Source organism: Vigna angularis, chromosome 4 (genome assembly GCF_016808095.1).
Source record: "Vigna angularis cultivar LongXiaoDou No.4 chromosome 4, ASM1680809v1, whole genome shotgun sequence".
Classification (NCBI taxonomy): Eukaryota; Viridiplantae; Streptophyta; class Magnoliopsida; order Fabales; family Fabaceae; genus Vigna; species Vigna angularis.
In genome coordinates this window covers 8161121-8169361 of record NC_068973.1, presented here as the reverse complement: position 1 = coordinate 8169361, position 8241 = coordinate 8161121, and positions in this window count along the sequence as shown.

Genomic DNA, 8241 nt, shown 5'->3' with positions numbered 1-8241 from the left:
TACAACAAGTTAATCTAACAAATGTTGATGTGTTTATATTTATATTAGAGCTGTCAAAATGGGTCACAACCTGCGGACCAATTTGACTCATCATGGGTTTGAACCGGATTGAGTTTGAAAAAATTATATTTTTTTTATACGGGTGAGATTTCAACCCGCCTCATTTAAACCCGATTCATGCGGGTTGAACCCGTGGTGGGTCGGATTGTCTCCCAACCCACCTACCTATTTCAGTTCCTTGTTTTCAAAATTAGTTAAACAGCCAGTTTACCCACCGACTCGTAGTGGGTCGGGCCGGGTTCGAATTTTTCTGACTCGCTAATAAATAAGTCGGGTTGAATTGGCTCACTAAGTGACCGACCCGTGGTGGGTCGGGTAAGGTGGCCCGTTTTGACAGCTCTAATTTATATTTTAAGTTAAAGAGTATTAATCCATGTAAAACTTGTTGGGTATCATATCTTGTTTATTCTTGCATATTTTTCAATATTGTAAACTTATGAACAAGCTCACATATGTTTAACAAAATTGAAAGAACAAATTTTTATATTATATTTAATGTTAGCTTTTGATGATTAAAAAATGAAATAAAGCTTTTAATAAACTTAAATTTGTCATAGCATGTTTCTTATTTTAACCTTGTATTTAAATAAAGATGAATTTTAGATTTTTATGTCATTTAAATACATTAAAGTTTTTATCTTGTTGCAAATGTTTTATTTGGGTCATGATGGATTTGATAGCTTGAATATATTTAGTTGTTATGTGATCTTGAATGCAAAAGCCAATACTATGAGAAAAGTGTTTGACTGTCTTATTAAGCATTTGATGAGAAAAATCTTTATTTATAATATTTACATTGTTGTGAAGTTTTTTCGTAAAAATAAAAGTTAGTTTTTCTCTCTATGATAGTTTTTCTTTATATTTTAAAAATATCTTTATTTTATGTAATCAAGAATGATAGTTGAATAATACTCACGGAAGTTATAAATGACTTTATGTTAAATAATGTCCATGTTCCTTGTTCTAGATAGGTAGAGGATATATATTGTATATTGTATAATATGTATATTGTTCATTGAAAATACTCGTATAATAATATGTATATTGTAGTGAAACTTTTCAAGAGTTTTTTGGAAGAGAAATGTATGTAGTTTATATTGAGTGATGTTGCTCTCTTTATTTACTTTACATAGGACTTGTCAAAACCTTTGTGAATATTTTTTTAACAAATAAATGTTGCTCATTTGGTTGCATCCTCTCGCCTACAATGTGAAAAGCTTTGGAAAATATAATGAAAAGTGGATAATATGTTTAATAGATTTCATAGCGTCTGTTAAGGCATAAACAATGTTTATATGATTAGACACAAGTCAAAACGTGAACTGCATTACCATAGTCTAATAATCCAACTTGAGAGATGAAACTTTGGTGATGTTCGTAATGATGATAACTTTTAAATCAATTTCAAAGATAACAGTAACAAAATCCTTAATGCATGAGAATATTGATAGATTAACATGCATAAAGTATGAGAAAAAACTTGAAAATACGAGTAATATTCTTTTGTGAGTATTCATGGCTAAGGATGTTTCATTAAATAAAAAACATGAATTTTTATAGGAAATTTATTAAAAAGGGTATAAGAAAAACTTTGACTAAAAAAATAAAGTTCTTAAGTTTGTCTATTGTAACCAACATTTCTTTCATATAAGTTTACTTAGCAAACTTTCAACAATATTTTTCTCTAGAAAACTTCTATGCACCTCATTAGGTGGTTCCAATATCAACTTACACCATCATGTATTAAATGCTCAAAGCTTCATCAAAATCATCCTCATCCTTCCTCGTAGAAAAAAAGGGAATTACTCATTGCTAGTGTTTGGCAATATAACACTTTGACGAGGAATAAAACAAGGAGGATAGTCACCTTGATCTAAACTTCATGTAAGACCCAGGAAAATTAAGTATCATAAAGGTGTTAGGCATTGACATTATTAATTAAAATCAGAAAAGATAAGTATTATAGAAGTGGAGTGTAACACAGATGGTTAGAACTCTTAATTATGGATCGATGGTCATGTGTTTAATCTCTGTTGTGTGCATAAAATACGTTTATTTATTTTAATTATGCTACTTATTGACGTAGTGCAAAAATGACATTTCATGTCTAGCATTCAACGTTTACATTGAAAAAAATCAATGTTAAAAATGACGGGTGGTATTGCTGTAAATAATTCTCCTATTTAGATGTTGGAAATTCCCACATTCATACGTCATATTAACTCATGTTGCAAACTTGGTTTCCAACCTTTGAATAACTCAAATGGTGTCTTTAAGACGACCTTGGTTGGGACTCGGTTTAATATATACACAGTCGTCTTTAATGCTTCAGTTCACAAGAATTGAGGAATTTTTTTATTACTCCTCATACATCTCACCATGTCCATTAAAGTCATGTTCCTTCTCTCTGTCACACCATTCTGATATGGAGAACCAGGCATTGTGTATTGTGGCAACAATTCCATGTTTTTGAGGAAACTTCGTAAACGGACCAAGTGTTTGTCCATTCTCTGTGTATCTACCATAATACTTTCCACCTCTATCTGATCTCACAACTTCACCTTTAAAAACTTTAAAGGCATCCAAAGCTTTATCCTCAGAATAAAGTAAGTAGAGATACATATAGCTTGAGTAATCGTCTATAAAGGTGATGAAGTATTTTGGACTACTTGCATTCTTCTCTGGACAACAAATAATTTCCAACAGATTTGAACTCCTCTTGGCATCAATTTTAGACTTGTTAGTTTGCTTACCCTTTATGCAATCCACACAAGTCTCAAAATTAATAAAATCCAAAGTATTAGGTACTCCTTCATTTATTAATTGCTTAATTCTCTCAATGGAGATATGTCATGATCTTCAATGCCACAACATAGAGGATTCCTCATTCACAACACATTGTTTTAACCCGGCAGTAACGTGCATAAAATTATAAGCGATATTGTTTTGCAAAATAATGGAATAAAGACTATCACACAATTCACCAAAACCAACAACTTCATATTTATTCATTAAGATAGAACTAGAATCTGAAAAATTAAAAGAAAAACCCAAAGGTATAATAAGCCTTGAAACAAAAATCATTTTTTTAGAAAAACCAAGAACATAAAATGTCTTTTCCAAAATGCAAAACAAAACCACTACTTAAAACTAAGTTGCACGTCCCAATGGCCTCCACATGTGAACTCATCTTACTCCTTGAATAGATGTATTGCTCACTTCCCACTAGCCTCCTTAGGTTTTCCATACCCTGCAAAGTATTAGAAACTTGGATTGTAGAACCAGAATAAATCTATCATGTGTTATGATTAACACTAACTATATTTGATTCATAACAAACAAAAGCAAATGGAGTACCTTTCTTATCAAGCCAATTCTTAAATTTTAAGTAGTCTTTCTTCATGTGTCATTTCTTTTTACAATAAAAACACTTTGACTCCTTCTTTATGTCTGGTTTAGCACAAATCTTCCCTTTGTGATTATCCTGACTCTTATTATTCTTTCCATAAGTAGTTAAGTTCACATTTTCCCCTTCTTCCAACAATAACATTTCCTTTTCTTGAACACGCATGGTTAATAATTCATTAATAGACCACTTATCCTTGTGCGTATTATAAGAGATCTTAAGGAGGGCATAAAATACTGTTAAGGCAAGGTGCACAAAATACAATGTACTATGAACGAATCTGACATAGTAACCTCCAAGGCTTTCAGTTGAGCCACTATATCCCTTATACGAATGATATGATCATGCACTCCTCTAATCCCAATAAGCTTCATGGATGAAAATTACATTTTAAGGGTGCTGGCAAGGGATTTATCAGATGTTGTAAATTGTTCATCAATAGCCTTTAATAAATCCTTAACTTTGTTATGTTGATCAATAAAATCCCATATACCAATAGAAATACTGGTCTTTATGAAATCCATAAAAAGACGATTATACCTCTCCCATTTTTCATAAAGTTTAACTTCATCTTAAGTGTTGGGTCTTAATAATAGCATATGGTTCTTCCTTCATAATAGCATAATCAATGTTCATCCATCCCAAATGAAGAAGAATTATCTCCTTCCAAATTTTATAATTATTACCGTTGAACTCGGGAATACAACATTTAATATCAGAAATATTCATGGGTTGAAAAACTACAAAGTTCAAAAATACATGTTTATCATCATAATATTGAGGAAAAATTAAATGTCATGTTTCACCAATGCAAACATGTTTTAATTCATGAATCTAGTGACATAAAACATGTCTGTGAACTAAAGTCCTACTCAATTAAATTCATTATCTTAATGATAAAACTATCGTGTTTCTTTTTCTTAATTCCTGTGGATAAATTAAGAAATATAATTTAATATTTTATCCTAATTAATTATATAAATATAACAAAATTCTTGTGAGTATATCTTATCATATTAAATACAATTGGTCACAATTAATATTTATCATGTAGCAAAACTTTATATATAACTTGATTTGGTTAAAGATGTTGTGGCTACTCTTTAATTTATTAAAACTATACTAATACCAAACATTAGTAATATGTGAATATTTACATAAAATTCTTAATATGCAAAGAAAATAATAATAATAATGCATATATATATATATATATATATATATTTTATTTTTAATTTTGCACGTATAGCAACAAAAAATATACATACAAATAATATCAATAGTATATGCATAATTATTAACCCAAAACATTTAAACATATATCATATAAACATTTAATATTATATGTTTAAGAAAACAAAAAAAAATAGATAAACATATAAGCATTGTGTACTCAATTTCAACTAATAATGGTTGTATTGCAATTGATGTTCACATATGAATATATATTCATATATCAAAAGAAGCTACAGAGATAATGGCCAAAAAACCGAAACATAAAAAAAAGTCTTGAGACGTCAGAAGCCTTCTCTCTTTATTGCAAATAGAGTGACATAATCCCTCTTTATTTATTATTAAATAAAGGATTATGATACATTAACAACTTTTTGACAATAGATTATGTGTTATTATTTTATTAGTCTGTATATTTGAAACGAACCAATCACAAGCTATTACATACGCGGTTGTAAAAAAGTTGTCAAAAAAAGTTATTAAAAAAACATTTTCCTTAAATAAATGACAAAAAAGCAAAAGGATTTTTCAAAAGGATAAAAATTCAGATATAGAAAAAAAAACAAGCTCAATGAATGTTAAAAGCGAAATTGTTCATTGTCTTCAACCTTTAGGCGGGTCATCTTGATTCGGTTTCAACCCGCAAAACCGAATAACGATCGAGCTTGTTTTTCTTCACTTTTGAATGATAAAAGCTTTGTTTATCATTACAAGAATATTATAAACATGTTTTACATTCATTTGTTAATATTAATTTGGATTAAATGAGTCAAAACAATAAATTACATGAATTTAAAAATCCAAACCAATGAAAATTATGCAAGACAGAAGAATAAACATAGAGGCTCTGATTCCAAATGATAAAATTAATAGTGTAAAAGTTGATCTAAACATGCTATATAAAATTATAATAACACATCCAGATCTACACAGCGAAAGTAAAAAATCATAATGAAATGCGTACCTCCTACCATTGTAGCTTAAAATCCGAACACAACTTTGTTTTCTAAACCTTCACTCACTCAAAAATTGATGGTGTGTTTATTTGAAGAGAGGAGTAGACTTAGTGATCAAAATTGGGAGTATCTCATTCCTTTTATAAAGCTTAACCATCACAGGGTTCGAATGAATGAATTTGTTATTGTCGTTTAAACAAAAATCAGTAAGCGTTCCATAGCCTCCATGTAGTTGAAACAAAAAATAAAACTTAATGACTTAATGAACCACATTATGTTCCTAAAAAACAGGAATCGAAAATGCCATAATATTTAAAATATTGCTAACAACCACAAAACAAAACTTCACTTAGTAATCAATCAACATAACTTTTGGCAAAGCTTATTGATGAAACGGAGGCAAACAACATTGGAAAAACTATGACATAAGATGAATTTGCAATACCAACTTCTGTTTTAGAGGTAAGAAGTTCATGAGATAAACTATGACATAGTATCTAAGTCAATCATTTGTGAATGACGTGGCCAAACTTTTTTGACGTGGTTGTCCACCTCATTGTCTTTATTCTGGTCACTTCATCATCTTCCATCTTCAATCTCAGGAACCTTAGCTGTCATGACCTTCTCCTTTATCGCACTACCACCGCAAGGCACAACACTTCACCATCGTGAACCAAGGTTCATGCCATCGTGAAAACCAATCCATGGTCAGACCATCTTTGTGGCGTCAGCCTCCATCACCATAGTCCCACCACGAAACTATCGCGCCTCCGTCAACCATGTCCATCACAACATCGATAAATAAAAGCAACATAACCCAAGAATAAAACCCAATTTCCTTCACGAACCACTGCAAGACCAAAGCAATCACTGTGACGCTCATCTCCAACAACCATTCTCTTTTTCATTGCAATCTCAGAACTTGCGAATCGCAAAATGCAAGCCCATATTTGTTATGTGCCTTTTCCACGTAAGTCACTGCAAAAAACAATACCTCTCGCGCCTCCATGGAAACCTACTAGAACTAAAAACCCAATGGTAGAGAACCACCACTGACCGCGAGCTTCATCGCGCCACCCAGAGCATTGCGAAACCACCAGATCTTCTTCGCACCAGCTTCTCGACCTACAAAAACCACGAAACAGCAAGACAACTTCTTCGCACCAGAATCTCACAAGCTATTGTGCCTGCAACCTCACGAGCACACAATAAAACACTAATTTTGGATAAAAGATGAAATTGTCACATGACAATCTTTCATTGAACAATTACCACATATGTCAAAAGAGTTACACCTCATTGAATAATGATTGACTTAAACATTGTGTCATTAATGATTTAGACATCGTTAGAGAAAATGACCGAATTGAATAAAAATTACAAAAATTGAAATTATTTAAATGGGGAAATCATTTTAAATAAAACTGATAAAAATACGAATCAAAATATATATTAAACCTTAAAATTATAAATTATTCACTAGTGTAAAAAGGGCTTTAGACGCCTGTTATTTTGGGCTTTTAAGGTCAGATTGGGATCCGACGTCTTTATGGGTGACGTTAAAGGGACGTCAGACTCTATAGGTCCGACGTCTTTATAAACGTCGGACATGCATTAACCGACGTCTAAGGGCTCTATAGACGTCAGACATGGCATTAACTAACGTCTAAGGGCTCTATAGACGTCAGACATGGCATTAACCGACGTCTACTGCAGCTTGTGTCTCTGGGTAGCGTAGTAGCACCTTCTTCCTTTGCTAGTTTCGTCATAGAAAAGGTTGCGTCTTTTGGACCTCTTATGACATTTCAACCGAAAACCGAATATGGGTCTTTGCCTAGTTCCATTCCAACCGGCAATGAAAACGAATACGGTGACATGAGAACTAGGCCAGGACCCAGGTTCGATTTTGGGTTGAAACGCTATAAGACATCCAAAGGACGCAAGCTTTTCTTACGAGGAAACTAGCAAAGGGAGAATGTGCTACTACGCTACCCAAAGACACGAGAAAAACTGCACCAAAACACATCGAAAACTCATTTTAATCGGTTCAAATGGAGGATAATCCATCAAAGACTAATTTAATCGGAGTAAAAGTAAGTTTAAATGGTTCAAAAGAGACAAAACGCACCTGAAAATGCAATGCCGCGGAGAGAAAAGGCGAGAAGGAAGACGATGAAGTGCGCGTAACCGCAGGTTCGATTTCTGTTTTAACAGCAAACAAGACGTCAGACGCAGAGGGGACAAACGTCTATAATCGTCTAGACGTCCGGGCCCTCACTAATATGACATCCAAAACAACTTTTCACCTACCCTGTCAGGTCATTTAGACGTCGGATGACGGGATCAGACGTCTATATGACGGAAAAAAAAAACTTTTCATCTACACGTCTATTAGGAGGGACATCGACGTCTATAACATTATAGACGTCAGGGTCCCCTTAACAGACGTCTATGTGTCAAATTTATTTACGAAAATACCACTGGTCAATTATCTACATTGGTTATTTTATGGTTCGACGTCTAGTGAATGATGTTAAAGGCCAATTCTACACTAATGATTGGAAAGTATGTCAAGTGGGTGACGGC